Source organism: Gopherus flavomarginatus, chromosome 2, assembly GCF_025201925.1.
Source record: "Gopherus flavomarginatus isolate rGopFla2 chromosome 2, rGopFla2.mat.asm, whole genome shotgun sequence".
Lineage (NCBI taxonomy): Eukaryota > Metazoa > Chordata > Testudines > Testudinidae > Gopherus > Gopherus flavomarginatus.
This window is the reverse complement of record NC_066618.1, coordinates 11,655,557-11,672,768: the sequence shown is the minus strand read 5'-3', so window position 1 is coordinate 11,672,768 and position 17,212 is coordinate 11,655,557. Positions and strand designations below refer to the sequence as shown.

General features: G+C 44.7%; 1 long non-coding RNA gene across 1 annotated transcript in view; it reads left to right on the top strand.

Annotated features, from left to right (window-relative positions):
- The window catches only part of LOC127045963 (uncharacterized), a 593,465-nt gene extending 591,241 nt beyond the window's left edge, over positions 1-2,224 (top strand). The window contains exon 3 of the long non-coding RNA XR_007772879.1: positions 2,215-2,224. This is a non-coding gene — a long non-coding RNA (uncharacterized LOC127045963). The remainder of the gene's footprint in view (positions 1-2,214) is intronic.
- Positions 2,225-17,212: the final 14,988 nt, after the last annotated feature.

Sequence of the window (17,212 nt, the reverse complement as noted above, 5' to 3'; positions counted from 1 at the left end):
CTGAAATATCCAGGAGTTACACCCAGGGGCTAGAGACCAAATATTCGGCTGGTGCAAACCAGGACAGCTCCATTGAAACACGATGAAATCAATGGAGTTAGTCAACTAGAAGTTTTTGTAAATCTCATTAGGTGGCTATCTGCTTCTTTAGGTGCCTAAATACCTTTAAAAATCTGGCCCTAAGATATTTTTGAAAATGGAACCTTGGAAAATTTTACCATAGAGCTAAATAGCCAACTGCCTATTTGCCTGCCTATCTCACGCCCGTCACTGTAGTGACTGAGCTATTTTAGGCTAAGACAGTGGTGACTTAAGTAACTGCATCTGGAATGAGTCTTCATCTAAAATCTCCCAGTTTAGTACCATATTCTCTTGCAGCTGCTCATTTCAGTATAAAACTGCAGTCTCAAGCAGACACAACTGTGTGAGTTCATCCCCGTGAAGTATGAGTCAAGAAATATCATGGCCTTATAACTTAGAATCATAGAATCATAGGATGGGAAGGCCAAGGGGTCATCTAGTCCAGTCCCCTGCACTTATGGCAGGACTAAGTATTATCTAGGCCAGTGTTTCTCAAAGTCGGGCCGTTGCTTATTCAGGGAAAGCCCCTGGTGGTTTGGGCAGGTTTGTTTACCTGCCGTGTCTGCAGGTTCGGCTGATCGTGGCTCCCACTGGCCGCAGTTCGCCGCTCCAGGCCAATGGGGGCTGTGGGAAGCGGCGCGGGCCAAGGAATGCGCTGGCCGCCCTTCCCGCAGCCCCCATTGGCCTGGAGCGGCGAACCGCGGACAATGGGAGCCGCGATCGGCCGAACCTGTGGAGGCGGCAGGCAAACAAACTGGCCCGGCCCACCAGGGGCTTTCCCTGAACAAGCCGTGGACCGGCTTTGAGAAGCACTGATCTAGACCATGCCTGACAGGTGCTCTTAAAAATCTCCAATGATGGAGACTCCACAACCTACGTAGGCAATTTATTCCAGTGCTTAATCACCCTGACAGTTACAAAGTTTTTCCTAAAGTCCAACCTAAAGCTCCCTTGTTGCAATTTAAGCCCATGTCTTCTTGTCCTATCCTCAGAGGTTAAGAAGAACAATTCTTCTCCTTCCTCCTTGTAACAACCTTTTATGTACTTGAAAACTGTTATCATGTCCCGTCTCAGTTTTCTCTTCTCCAGACTAAATAAACTCAATTTTTTCAACCTTCCCTCATAGGTCATGTTTTCTAGACCCTTAATCACTTTTGCGGCTCTTCTCTGGACTTTTTCCAATTTATCCACATCTTTCCCGAAATGTGGTGCCCAGAATTGAACACAATACTCCAGTTGAGGCCTAATCAGTGCAGAGTAGAGCAGAAGAATTACTTTTCATGTCTTGCTTGCAACACTCCTGCTAATACATACCGGAATGATGTTAGCTTTTCTTGCAACAGTGTTACTCGTATTTAGCTTGTGATCCACTATGATCCCCAGATTTCTTTCCTCAGCACTCCTTCCTAGGCAGTCATTTCCCATTTTGTATACATGCAACTGATTGTTCCTTCCTAAGTGAAGTACTTTGTATCTGTCCTTATTGAATTTCATCCTATTTACTTCAGACCATTTCTTCAGTTTGTCCAGATCATTTTGAATTATAATCATATCCTCCAAAGCACTTGCAACCCCTCCCAGCTTGGTATTGTCTTGAATTCATTGACTCACTAGTGTACTGCTGATGAACATGATTAGTGTGGATCTCACTGCTATAGAAACCATTACTCACCAACAGCAGGGTCACACATTGTGTCTCATGAGAGAGGAAACATTTATCAGGCCATCAAAGGTATTTGTGAGCCTCATTCACAAATTAACTTGAGAGTAAAAACTCAAGTACCTAGATCACATTGATATTGAAAGGAAGCGAATGAGGCTAAAGCCATTTATATTCAAAGCCATAAAAACTCACATGGGTTACAACATTTTTCATACTGGATTCTCCCTAGGTGGCTGAACTGAAAAGACAGAGGAAAAACATCTCATTGGAACTGCTGTGTATAAAATTCTGGATTTCAACTATAAAGATCAATACAAGTGTTATCCAGAAGACTTCAATTTACAAACCAACCTTTCTCTAATTAAAATGAGGTGTGTTAAAATCCCTGGAGCTACTCCAGTTTACACTTGCTAAGGGTCTGCTCCAGTGATGTTAGTTCTTGAGAGCAAGCACTATACAGATCACTGGAGGTGTATTCCCACAGAAAACCCCTTATTAAGAGGAACTGAAAGTTGTGGGTACATAGCAGCAAGTGAAGCACTCAGAGGCTATTTAAGCCAAAAAACAGAAATCCTTCAAAATGTATTAAATCTGACACCAGTAAAGCCAATAAAGTTCGAGCAGGCTACAAGAAGGAAAATTAGAAAGGGCCAAAATGGGTTTTGAAGAGGAATAGCTAACAGTGTAAATCCAAACAAAAATACTCTCTAACTACAGCAGAAACAGGAAGCCTGGGAAAGAATCAGTGGTCTGCTCAACCTGCAGGGGGCTAAAAAGAGTGATTAAGAAAAGGACACTGCTGGGAAGCTAAATGCGTTCTTTGCATCAATCTTCACCACCAAGAATGTTGGAGAATTTGGATGAGGCTTTGATTCCCGGTCAGAGCCCAATCCAAAAGGTTCCTGTTTTCTGGATCTGGGTCAGAGAGAGCTCACAATGGTGAGAATCATTTCCCTATCTCATCAGACAATGGGAATCTTGCAACATCAGCACAATCTCTTGAGCTTTATGCCATTTGGAACTGAAATATCATGAGTAAGGCCTGGTCTACACTGGAGGGGAGGGAATCGATCTAAGATACGCAACTTCAGCTATCAGAGTAGCGTAGCTGAAGTCGACGTATCTTAGATCGACTTACCTCCCATCCTCATGGCATGGGATTGATGGCTGCGGCTGTCCCGTCGACTCCACTTCTGCCTCTCACCCCGCTGGAGTTCCGGAGTCGACGGCAGAGCGTTCGGGGATCGATTTATCGCATCTAGACAAGACGCGATAAATTGATCCCCAATAGCTTGATCACTACCCGCCAATCTGGTGAGTAGTGTGGACGTACCCTATGACACATAAAGAATTTGGCCCCAGCCTAAGCATAATCAGGATCCAAATCCAGACATCACATTAGCCTTTCTCCGATCTTTTGTGCTGGATAAATAAATACTATAAGCCAACAACTTATCGGTTGGGTTTAGGAAAAGACTTCCTCGATACTGCATAATTGTCCATCATGGGGGTTTTACTCTTTCCTCTTCTAACCTTTTTGCTAGGTGGTGTTAGCAGCAATAGGGGCTGGACTAATGGCTAGAGCTTTCTCTTAACATTGCAAAAAAAAAAAAAGCCCTCACCCCATGATTTGGGCGCCTCTAAGTAAAAGTAAAAGACCTGCAGCATGGCTGTAGCTGGCCCAGATCAGCAGACTTGCGCTCACAAGACTCATGCTGCAAGGCTAAAATTGTCATGTAGATGTTCGGGCACAGGCTGGAGTCTGAACTCTGAGACCCCACAAGCAGGGAGTGCTTGTTCAGCTTGGTCCTTAAACACTGGAAAGAGATGAGTCAAATGGTCTCGAGGACTCTTTAAACAGAACCTCCAGACCCAGCTAGGAACACCTGTCTCGTTGACCATCCTCCCTTGCATGTCACTTGGATTTTGACATCCCTGCCCCCTGCTTAGAGATAGTGACTTAAGTTAGTGTGACCCCTCACACACCCTCTTCAATGACAGCAGACTAAGTACAGTTCTGCTTCTCGTCACTCATACAATCAGGACAACACATTTCATTACCCTTGCGTTCAATTCAATAAAGTGAATTGTAACCCTAGACAGCCCAAACTGATCACTGTGGCACAACAGCTCTGTCTGCTGAACCCCCAAGGCAGAGGAGGTGTGTCCATGCAAATATGGTCAGCTCCTGAAGCCTTTTTCCCCGATTCATAACTAGAGGACAGCGGAGAACTCATTCAGTCCCTGGCTTACACTCTGAAGCAGCTATTATTGACTATTGCCATAAACAAGACACTGGACTACATGGACAACCAGCTAGGTCAGTAGGGCAATGCTTATGTTTAAAGTTTTAAGCAAGTACAACGTCGGTGTCCACGCTGGAGAATTTTGCCCACCATGCTACACAAATGGAGTATAGCAACACCGTAGACGGAGGTGCCTTTGATCTCACGGAGGTAACAGTGCAATCTATAAAAAGCTGAGCATGTCATGTCATTATGGGTAAAATTCACTGGAGTATAGAGGCCGCGCGCCCCTCTTAAGATCCTATCTCAGGCTTTGTACGGTCCCTCTGCACAGAGATCAATTCCAGACTATACCACTGCCATCATTAGCCACCACTGAACTCCACTCAGCAGTTGGCAGCACGTCAATCTCTTCTGACAGATGGCTAATATACGAATCACTATCAACATAGCACAGATCCCGCCAGCTTAGTATTGAAAAGGGTTTGCGGCAGACCATAGAAAACATCAAACATAAATGAGCTCATGCGAACTCCGCCACTTCAGACAAAGCCTCCTGGATACCATGATTACGAATACACTAAATATACAGCGTATAAAATACACACAGTAGCATATAATGATATTGCATCACAAACATTTGGAATAATCCAGCAGCTCTTCCCATAACCGCTCTCCCTGCTGCAGGGGGCACTTCTACTTTGTGCTTATTTCTTGGCCCACGCTCTTCCGTTTGTGACATTTGGTGCCACGCCACTCAAATCCGACCATCCAAGCACTCAAGGACAGAGGCCTGGTATTTCACCTTTAATAGATGGGAACTAAAGTTGCTTTTGGCAGCTGCCTTGGAGCTTTTGTCAGGAAAACTATGGGCTCAGTCGTGGAACTGCCAGAATTTGTAGGTCTCAGTGACAGGTTTAGTTAGGATTACCTGTTCTCAACTCAAAACCTGCTACAGAGAATATTGTTTTCATATTATTTGCTGAAGTGCATTTGGAAATGTCACAGCCTGTTTAACTGGATCGTATTAATGGTAGCTCCACAGTCTCAGTAACAAACACTGTGTCCATTAAACATCAACACATATTTTTCAAGCAACAGGATGAAATATTAAAACACAGAAGCAAGGACACTCAGACTTGAGAAGAGAGCAATGCTTTATCAGAGAAACCAATCTTATCCTTCCCCATTGTGCCCAACTACGTTAGTCCATATCATGCTAAATCATACTCTACCTTAATATAGCTTCTGGGCATACATAGCTGGCATTTGCAGCATGTGTAATATATTTATAGAGAGCTATTATGCATTTCTTTGAGATGTGCTATAAATTATAATAAATAATACCATCTAGCTCTTATACAGCATTTTTCTCCACTAGATCTCAAACAGCTTTACAAAGAAGGCCAATATTTTCACCCCATATTTTACAGCTGGGAAACTGAGGCATGAAGAGGTTAAAGTGACTTGCCCAAGGTCACCCAGCAAGCCAGTGGCAGAGCGAGGCATAGAACCAAGTGTCACAGTTCAGAGCAACAGCACATGTATTTCCCCTCAATGGTTCAGCAAGGGCACTGACTCTTGACTTCCAACTCCTCAGCTGTTGCCTTTCTGGGTGAAGACCCTCACCGCTCTCCTTTCTGATCAATGTATGCCTAGGCTGCATGGTTGTCATAAACAGATAGCTAAGGGTTAATGTCTCTTACACCTGGAAAGAAGTACCTGAAACACCTGACCAGAGGACCAATCAGGAAACCAGACTTTTTCAGATCTGGGTGGAGGGAAGTGTCTGTCTGAGTTCTTTGTCTTAAATCTGTCCCTCTCAGCTATGGGAAGGATTTTTCTATTTCCTGCTTTCTAATCTTCTGTTTCCAAGTTGTGAGTACAAAGATAGGTTTGTTTTTTTGTATTTACATGTATGTAGTTGCTGGAGTGTTTTGAATTGTATTCTTTTTGAATAAGGCTGTTTATTCATATTCCTTTTAAGCAATTGACCCTGTATTTGTCACCTTAATACAGAGAGACAATTTTTATGTATTTTTCTTTCTTTTTATATAAAGCTTTCTTTTTAAGACCTGTTGGAGTTTTTCTTTAGTGGGGAACTCCAGGGAATTGAGTCTGTGCTCATCAGGGAATTGGTGGGAGGAAGAAGTCAGGGGGAAATCTGTGTGTGCTAGATTTACTAGCCTGACTTTGCATTCCCTCTGGGTGAGGGGGGAAGAGAGATTAGCTCTCGGTACTTTTGTTTTCCAAGGCTGGAAACGGGGAGGGTGGAATCCCTCTGTTTAGATTCACGGAGCTTGCTTCTGTGTGTCTCTCCAGGAACACCTGGAGGGGGGAAGGGAAAAGGTTTATTTCCTTTTGTTGTGAGACTCAAGGGATTTGGGTCTTGGGGTCCCCAGGGAAGGTTTGGGGGGACCAGAGTGCCCCAAAACACTCTAAATTTTTGGGTGGTGGCAGCTTTACCAGGTCCAAGCTGGTAATTAAGCTTGGAGGTTTTCATGCTAACCCCCATATTTTGGATGCTAAGGTCCAAATCTGGGACTAGGTTATGATAAAAAAAACAAACCTATCTTTGTACTCACAACTTGGAAACAGAAGATTAGAAAGCAGGAAATAAAAAAATCCTTCCCATAGCCGAGAGGGACAGATTTAAGACAAAGAACTCAGACAGACACTTCCCTCCACCCAGATCTGAAAAAGTCTGGTTTCCTGATTGGTCCTCTGGTCAGGTGTTTCAGGTACTTCTTTCCAGGTGTAAGAGACATTAACCCTTAGCTATCTGTTTATGACAACGGTTCTTTGCCTTCTCTGTGTATTTCCCAGCACAGACAGGTTGCCCAAGAACACCTGCTTGCTTTCTCTTCACAGAGCAGTTCGTGTGCAATCCAACTTTCGTCTTGTGGTAAAAAGCATTACAAAACACACATATTAAAAACAATAAAAGAACCTATTCATGCTAAAAAGCTTACCAGAATTCTGGCAGGCCCAGTCCTTCCAACCCTACCATAAGGATATCAGAGGGTCCTGTTCCCTTGCTGTATGAGGAAGAAGGTTCTAAGCCAGTTGAAAACCAGGTTATCTATCCAAAAAACCCTTGCTTTATCTGTCGGCCCCTGGAGAATCCAATTTGAACTAGTATATGCATAACTTTCTGGGAGGATGGGCAGGATTTCTCTGAAGATGTTACAAGCTACGTGGATTTCCCTAATCACTCCCTGCAGTTCTCCTATTTACCGTTCCCTGGGAAATACACAGCATTCCACAATAAGCCATACACAATTGCATTTTTAATAAAAAGGTATTAATCTAATTCAATACAATTTAACTTAATTCAATAGAGTTCATTCTCGATATTGCAGGAAATTGTCAGATGAACAGATGCTACATTATCACCTATTAGGTACTAAGACGGGTCCTCTGGGATTGTACATGAGTGCAACTTCACTCATGTCAACAGAGCTCCATCTGTTTTCACTAGTTCAGAATCTGGCCCGCTGTATTTCAAAATAATGTAGCTCCACAACACGTAACATACAATTATTTTTTTTAAAAAATGAGGCGTCCTTGTGGCACCTTAGAGACTAACCAATGTATTTGGTCATGACCTTTCGTGGGCTAACCCCCCCTTCATCAGATGCCTCTTAACCTTAAAGTGCCTCTTAGCTATTTATTATTCATATAAAGTGTTACTGAAATTCCTATCTTCGTATACATAATTCACTCCCTTACTATTATTTGAACATAGTGTTCTCTTTCTTAATGGGGCAGTATAAAGAAATGTTCATGGACAAGTGGCCTGCTCTTGCTGCCATGGAAGTGGGTGGTGAAACTCCTATTGTATTTCACAGAGCAGGAGGCAGCCCTAAATGCTGCTACTGTCTTGTAAAAAGCATCATCAGTTTTATGTATTCCAATTCATCCTCTGCCCATGCAATGTTCTGTAGTTATTACTCTACCAGACCCATTCTCACAATGTTACCAAGGCCATGCAAGAATCACTCAGGCAGGGAAGGGAATGGTGTCAGTTTGACAGCAGAGCAGCCAGTGAACAATTTGTGAGAAAAATGAGCAATGCCAGGAGGCATGTCATGCATGGGTCCAAGATTGCTTGTGCTTAATTAGAGACTGATCCAGCTCCCAGGGAAGCAACAGAACCAACAGAACCAAATCTCCAGATCTAAACTTACCAGGCCTTTGTGCAGTTTGAGATCCTGAACAGAATTCTGCAGCTTAATATACAATGGGTACAATTTTTGAATGCACCTAGGTGATTTAGGTGCCTAATGATGCAGGTATGCATCTTGTGAGATTTTTCATAATGTCTAAGCAGGTTAGGTGCCTAACTCCCATTGATATTAAAAAAGTTAGTTGGTTTTGAAAATCACACTAAGTACCTACATGCACTGTTAGACACGGATGTAATTTTGAAATTCTGACATTTGTTAGCTTTCAGTCAGACTTGGGCACCTAAGTGCTTAAGACACTGTTTAAAATGAGATTTAGACACTTTTGAACCTTCTACCCAATGTCCTACTGAAATAAATGATGCCAGGGTCCCAGTCATTCCAAGGGGGCTTTGCATAATAAAAATTCTGCTTCTGTTTCCAGATAGAGCTGAGGCAAACAATTCCATCAGGATCTATGCTTTCCCAGAGAATGACAGTGTCCATAACTGCAGGCCTATCCTCACTTAGGCCAGGTTAATGCTAAAAAGTTAAATCAACCCCGCTTTGTCACTCAAGGGTGTTTAAAATCCACAGCCCTGAGAGATGTAGTTAAGCCAACCTAACCTCCAGTGTAGACAGTGCTGGGTCAATGGAAGAATTCTTTTATCGACCCACCGACCATCTCTTGGGAAGGTGGATTAACTTCAGTGATGGGAGAACCCCTCCTGTCGCTGTACTGAGTGTCTACACTGAAGCCGTACAGCAGTGCACTGTAAGAACATAAGAACGGCCATAGTGGGTCAGACCAGTGGTCCATCTAGCTCAATATCCTGCCTTCCAACAGTGGCCAATGCCAGATGCCTTAGAGGGAAAGAACAGAACAGGCAACTATTGAGTGACCCATCCCTAACGTCCAGTCTCAGCTTCTGCAGTCCGAGGTTTAGGGACACCCAGAGCACGGGATTGCATCCCCAACGATCCTGGTTACTAGCCATTGGTGGACCTATCCCCTATGAACTTATCTCATTCTTTTTTGAACCCCATTATGGTTTTGGCCTTCACAACTTCCCATGACAATGAGTTCCACATTAACTGTGGATTGTATGAAGAAAGTATGAAGATTGTATGTTTGTTTAAAACCTGCTGCCTATTAATTTCATTGGGTGACCCCCTGGTTCTGGTGTTATGTGAAGGAGTAAATATTTACTTCCTCTATACCCTTCATGATTTTATAGACCTCTATCATATCCCCCCTTAGTCATCTCTTTTCCCAGTCTTTTTAATCTCTCCTCATATGTAGTAGTTTTAGTCTAGACATAGCCCTAAGAATAGCACTGTGCAAGCTGCTCAAACTACACTCTGGTGGGAAACCCTAGCTCCTCCTTGAAGGGATATGTTACTCAGCCTAGCCTGACATAAGTAAGATGGCTGCTGTAATACAAAATGGCACCTATGTGATGAAAGTAGTTACTAAGCTGAACTTGTTTGACCTGTTCGACCTAATCACAAAATAGAAGCCACAAGGTTGGTAAATAAAAACAAAAAAAAGTTAAAAACAGTTCTGGGTGCTATGAAACTTTCTATTGTACAGGGGGTCAGAAAGGGTAACCAAAATAGCAAGCTGCTGCGAAGGCCTGTAGACAGCCAGAACCGTGTAGAGCACCAGGAAGATGTGGTGTGTTATGCTTCTGGCTCTGCTGTGAATAACTGATCACTTCCCATAGTAATTGCATGGGCATAATAATGCACTTGCTAATTGTTATTCATTGGTAATGTGCGATTGGGCTGAGCAGCCTTTGGGCTAATAAAGGTACTTTTAGTGTAAGTGTTGACTCCTGAGCCATACTGGAGTACCTTGGCCATCCCAGGGATAGACTGGAAATCCCAACACTCCTTCACAGATGCGGAATGCCCAGACACAGAAGCGGAGGCATGGCTCCATTTTATGGGAGTCTGCACCTCTTGCATAGAATAGAACACAGCTCCATAAGAATTCCCAGTGCATCCCCACACAGCAACGTTTGGGAGAGGCCAGGCCTGGCTGTGAAGCCTAGTGCATTGTGGGGGAGGACCATTCCTGTGTGCTGGATTCTCGGCAGGTGGGCAAAGGATGCTGGTTCCAAAGAAGCGTTTTCCAGGTCCATTGCTGGGATGGGGTGAGAGACCCAGGAAGGAATCCTGAGGTGATTAGTAGGGTGAAAGGGAGTTACAAAGGATCCTGAGGAGGTGGAGGGGCAACGGAGACTCCTGGGCTGGAGGAGAGAAGGGGAGTCCCAGGAGAAAGTTAGGGGTCCTGAGGTCCATTGCCCCTCCATCCCCTCAGGATCCCTTGCTTCTCCTATTAACTCATCTCTGTTTGTGAGCAGCAGGTCAAGAAGAGGCCCTGGACTTCAGAAAAGCAGACTTTGACTCCCTCAGGGAGCTGAAAGGCAGGATACCCCTGGGAAAATAACATGAGGGGGAAAGGAGTCCACGAGAGCTGGCTGTATTTTAAAGAATCCTTATTGCAGTTGCAGGAAAAAACCATCCCAATGTGTAGGAAGAATAGTAAATATGGCAGGTGACCAGATTGGCTTAACAGCGAAATCTTTGCTGATCTTAAAAGCAAAAAAGGAGCTTACAAGAAGTGGAAGATTGGACAAATGACCAGAGAGGAGTATAAAAATATTACTCAGGCAGGCAGGAGTGAATCAGGAAGGCCAAAGCACAACTGGAGTTGCAGCTAACAAGAGATGTTAAGAGTAACAAGAAGAATTTCTTCAGATATGTTAGCAACAAGAAGAAAGTCAAGGAAAGTGTGGGCCCCTTACTGAATGAGGGAGGCAACCTAGTGACAGAGTATGTGGAAAAAGCTAATGTACTCAATGATTTTTTTGCCTCTGTCTTCAGAAACAAGGTCAGCTCCCAGACTGCTGCACTGGGCAGCACGGTATGGGGAGAAGGTGACCAGCCCTCTGTGGAGATAGAAGTAGTTTGGGACTATTTAGAAAAACTGGACGAGCACAAGTCCATGGGGCCGGATGTGCTGCATCCAAGGGTGCTAAAGGAGTTGGCGGATGTGATTGCAGAGCCTTTGGCCATTACCTTTGAAAACTCCTGGGGAATGGGGAGGTCCCAGATGACTGGAAAAAGGCTAATGTAGTGCCCATCATTAAAAAAGGGAAGAAGGAGGATTCGGGGAACTACAGGCCAGTCAGCCTCACCTCAGTCCCTGGAAAAATCATGGAGCAGGTCCTCAAGGAATCAATTCTGAAGCACTTAGAGGAGAGGAAAGTGATCAGGAACAGTCAGCATGGATTCACCAAGGGCAAGTCATGCCTAACTAACCTAATTGCCTTCTATGAGGAGAAAACTGAGTCTGGATGAGGGGAAAGCAGTGGATGTGTTATTCCTTGACTTTATCAAAGCTTTTGATACGGTCTGCCACAGTATTCTTGCCAGCAAGTTAAAGAAGTATGGGCCAGACGATTGGACTGTAAGGTGGATAGAAAGCTGGCTAGATCGTCAGGCTCAATGGGTAGTGATCAATGGCTCCATGTCTAGTAGGCAGCCGGTTTCAAGCAGAGTGCCCCAAGGGTTGGCCCTGGGGCCGGTTTTGTTCAATATCTTCATTAATGATCTGGAGGATGGTGTGGACTGCACTCTCAGCAAGTTTGCAGATGACACTAAACTGGGAGGAGTGGTAGATATGCTGGAGGGTAGGGATAGGATACAGAGGGACCTAGACAAATTAGAGGACTGGGCCAAAAGAAACTTGATGAGATTCAACAAGAACAAGTGCAGAGTCCTGCACTTAGGATGGAAGAATCCCATTCACTGTTACAGACTAGGGACCGAATGGCTAGGAAGTAGTTCTGCAGAAAAGGACCTGGGGTTACAGTGGACGAGAAGCTGGATATGAGTCAACAGTGTGCCCTTGTTGCCAAGAAGGTTAACGGCATTTTGGACTGTATAAGTAGGGGCATTGCCAGCAGATCGAGGGATCTGATCATTCCCCTCTATTCGACATTGGTGAGGCCTCATCTGGAGTACTGTGTCCAGTTTTGGGCCCCACACTACAAGAAGGATGTGGAAAAACTGGAAAGAGTCCAGTGGAGGGCAACAAAAATGATTAGGGGGCTGGAGCTGAGGGAACTGGGATTGTTTAGTCTGCAGAAGAGAAGAATGAGAGGGGATTTGATAGCTGCTTTCAACTACCTGAAAGGAGGTTCCAAAGAGGATAGATCTAGACTGCTCTCAGTGGTAGCAGATGACAGAACAAGGAATAATAGTCTCAAGTTGCAGTGGGGGAGGTTTAGGTTGGATATTAGGAAAAACTTTTTCACTCAGAGAGTAGTGAAGCACTGGAATGGGTTACCTAGGGAGGTGGTGGGATCTCCTTCCTTAGAGGTTTTTAAGTTCAGGCTTGACAAAGCCCTGGCTGGGCTGATTTAGTTGGGAATTGGCCCTGCTTTGAGCAGGGGGTTGGACTAGATGACCTCCTGAGGTCCCTTCCAGCCCTGATATTCTATGATTCTATGATTCTATGAATGAGGTGAAGAGGAGTTCCATGGAAAGGGAGGATCCTGAAGCCCTGTGTTTCATAGACTTTAAGGCCAGAAGGGACCATCATGATCATCTAGTCTGACCTCCTGCACATTGCAGGCCACAGAACCTCACCCGCCCACTCCTGCAATAGACCCTTAACCTCTGGCTGAGTTACTGAAGTCCTCAAATCATGGTTTAAAGACTTCAAGTTACAAATAAATCACCATTTCCACTAGTTTAAACTTGCTGCAGAGAAAGGCGAACCCCGCTCTTCCCTCTCCCTCATGGTCTCTGCTAATCTGACCAGGGGAAAATTCTTTCCTGATCCCAAACACAGTGATCCCTTAGAACCTGAGCATGGGGGCAAAACCCAACAGCCAGACACCTGGGGAAGAATTCTTTGTAATAACTTAGAGCCTCCCCGCCTAGGATCCCATCATCGGCCACTGGAGATATTTGCTGCTAGCTGTCAGAGATCGGCTACATGCCATTGTAGGCAGTCTCATCATACCATCCCCTCCATAAATTTACCAAGCTCAATCTTAAAACAAGTCAGGTTTTTTGCCCCCACTTCTCCACTTGGAAGGCTGTTCCAGAACTTCACTCCTCTGATGTTTAAAAACTTTCATCTAATTTCAAGCCTAGATTTATTGATGGCCACTTTATATTCATTTGTTTTTGTATCCATATTGGCGCTTAACTTAAATAACTCCTCTCCCTCCCTGGTATTTATCCCTCTCGTGTATTTATAGAGAGCAATCGTATATCCCCTCAGCCTTCTTTTGGTTAGGCTAAACTAGCCAAGCTCTTTGAGTCTCCTTTCATAAGACAGGTTTTTCATTCCTCGGATGATCCTAGTAGCCCTTCTCTGCACCTGGTCCAGCTTGAATTCATCATTCTTAAACATGGGAGACCAGATCTGCACACAGTATTCCAGATGAGGCCTTACCAGTGCCTTGTATAATGCTACTAACACTTCCCAGTGTCTCTACGGAAATACCTCGCCTGATGCATCCTCAGTTTCCTCAGCATCCAGCTGGGGAAACTGAGGAACAGACAGGCAAAGCGAGCTATCTCTGAGACTTGTTTCCAGAAGAACATTCACCATGAAAAAGGCTACCAATTCATTAGCAGGTTTTCTTAAATGAGTTTCCTGCAGTTTAGGAAAACATTGAGGAACACTGAAGAATGAGGGTGGATTTGATAGATGCTTTCAACTACCTGAGAGGGTGTTCCAAAGAGGATGGATCTAGACCGTTCTCAGTGGTGGCAAATGACAGAAGCAGCAGCAATGGTCTCAAGTTGCAGTGGGGGAGGTCTAGGTTGGATATTAGGAAAAACTTTTTCACTAGGAGGGTGGTGAAGCACTGGAATGGGTTACCTAGGGAGGTGGTGGAATCTCCATCCTTAGAGGTTTTTAAGGCCCAGCTTGACAAAGCCCTGGCTGGGATGCTTTAGTTGGGAATTGGTCCTGCTTTCAGCAGGGGGTTGGACTAGATGACCTCCTGAGGTCTCTTCCAACCCTGATATTCTATGATTCTATGATTCCTCCACTCCAAAAGGCACAGTGCCTCATGGTGCTGGTATCCCTCCAGGGACAGATTTAAGGTTGCATGGCTGGGTTGTGTGCAAAGCAGCACCTTAACTGGGCATTTCCTAGTGTTTCTAACTTTGGCGTGTGTCTTCTTCTTGTTACACTTAAGATTCTTTTTGGGCAGACCTTAACTGGGCATTTCCTGGTTTGGTAGCATGTGAGTTTGTGGTTTGAAGCCCTACATCCTGGAAGGATTTGGGGAGCATTTATGACAGCTACCTTAGCTCCCTTTGACACACCGCTCCTATGGTCTGACTGCGTGGCAGGCTCACTCTCCAGCCAGCCCGGCCTCTTCTCCATACTGTGCCAGGTCTAAGGTTGAGGGTGCAGCAGGTGCTGCTGCAGGTAGTTAGTACCCCCTTGATGGGGCAAAGAAGGGAGCATTTTTGTCAAAAATTAGGGAGCAGTCATGGTCAATTTAGTAACCCAGGACTTTTACTAAATTGATCATGACTACTTTGTAATATTTCATAAAAATGCCGGCCAAATCTGCAGCCTTACTGTTGAGTTTATGGGGGTGACTGGCAGGGGAGACTATGGACGAGGGCTTCCCCTATCAAAAAAGAAAGGAGATTATGACAAAGAAGCCCCACCAAGGCAGAGATGAGGCCAAGGATACTTCACCATGCAGCCAGAGAAACCATACAGCAACTCCAGGGAAGACATTGTGGAGAGAATGTCAATTTCTTCTTTCATTCTTTTAATACCCAGTGGGTCACAGATCTGAGCACAGTTATACTGTAGTGATCAAAAGACTAATCCAGAATGTGGTCCACTGACTTGAATTAGTGTACATTTGTCCAGGAACAAATGGGGCTATAGATCTTGTAAGTTGGTCCCCTAGGGCAGAGTTTCTCGACTCATGGGTCAGGACCTCATAGAATATCAGAGTTGAAAAGGACCTCAGGAGGTCATCTAGTCCAACCCCCTGCTCAAGTCGGGCCTTAAAAACCTCTAAGGATGGAGATTCCACCACCTCCCTAGGTAAACCATTCCCGTGCTTCACCACCCTCCTAATGAAATAGCTTTTCCTAATATCCAACCTGGACAGCCAGAATGTTTCAGAGAGTCATGTGGCAGGTCTTGTGGCTCCTGTCCCATGGGGCTTGCTGGGCTCAGCTCCCTGTTCCAAGCACTGCAACCTCTGAGGTCCCAGCGCCACTCAGGTTTGGCCCAGATGCCATGATGACAGGAGTCCGCGTAGGCCAAATTTGGGTGAGTGGCACTGCATCTCCATGAGCCAGGTCACAACTCCATTCAAACACATTTAATCCAGTCAGAAAAGGTGGGGGGGAGGTGCAAGCCTGAGCGGCGCTGCAACCCCAGAGGTTGCAATGCCCAGAGCAAAGAGCCAAGCCCAGCCACCCCCACAGCACAGGAGCTGCAGGAGCCTCCACTGAGGGGTGAGTGCCAGGCAGGATCCAACCTTTCTGGAGGGGCAGGACTCAACTGAATCACCCCAGGGCCTCCACCCTCTGATTGTTTACTGAGTCACGGAAGGCCACAAATACAAATGGAGTCTGAGCCCAAAATGTCGAGAACCACGGATCTAGGATTCTTCCTTGAATTTTCAAAGCTATGCTATGTATTTCTATGGTGCTTAGAAGCCCCAACAGAGATTATTGCACAAGGCACTGCATATACACATGGGGATACAAACCCTGCCATCAAGACAAGCCAGACACAGGGAGCCAGAAAGGAAGTGTCACTGGGGAATGGAGGGGCAGAGAGACTGAGTTACTTTCCCCAAGTTTACACAGGAAGTCTGTGGCAGAGGAAGGAAATTAATCCAGATCACCCACATCTCAATCATTGCCTTAACCACAAGTCCATCCTTCCTTTTCTCTACTGTGAGTTCACTTTAGCATGATGAGCTCCACCAGGAAGAACATTGTTTTTATGATGTATGTCATTTAAAAAAATTAAAATACACCCTGGATTAAAACTTTGGGAACTGAAAGAATAGTGCAGAAGAGATGTAAAGCCCCTGCTGTGAAATGTCGTGCATCTGACATAACTGTCCCATTGTCCAGAATCCCTCGGAGGTGCCCATAGACTGAAATTCACGCACTGAATTAGGTTTAGGTTGGGAAAATATCTGCAAATGTAATTGTAATAATGTTAAATTAACAGGTCTGGGAATAACCATCAAGTTCTCTCAACCCCCCATCAGCAACCATCTTTCACCACCCTGCAGAATTATGATCTGAGCTGTCAGATGTCTCCCTATAGAATACAAGACAGGTGCAGCACTGTGGGAAATAACATGAATATATCAAAATATAACCCACTGTCCTAAAAACTCCACACGTCATGTCTTTTTCTGCTTCTATATTTCCATTTCATTTCTTCTCTCATTGCTCCTCCATCTTCCTTTCCGTTTACTGTCTGGCTTCCATTTTGTCTATTCTCTTCTGCCCATCCTTTTGCTAAGTCCCTCCCTTTTATTCCTTTTCTTCTTCATTCTTTAAATAATTATTTCTCCTCTTTTATTCTCACTTGAGGGCATAAGCCATGCTTTAACTAATGGAGGTTAAGAACAAACTTTTGGTGAGCCTGGGTTATCTTACAACTCTGCATTTTCTGCAGCTGTTGGCCCTGGCCCCCATAGGAGACAGGATACTGGACCAGATGGCCTGCTTCAATTTTTGTTTAACTACTTATTTTTCAAATTATCCTTGCGCTGTTTGTTGTATCATTCATGTGCCCTTGAATTTTGTAGTGGTAGCAGAATGGGAACTGTGGATTTAAGCCCACATCCGGCTGGCAGTCCATAAAATACAAACATTCCAAACATTACCTGGTAACTAGATTGCAGAAGGAATTTATTTTAAAAGAGAGTGTTCGATTTTGGTTGCTATGCAAGGTCTTCTGGGCAAAAGCAATCTTGGGTTTCTGTTTGCACAGTACCTAGCACAAGGGGACCCTGGCC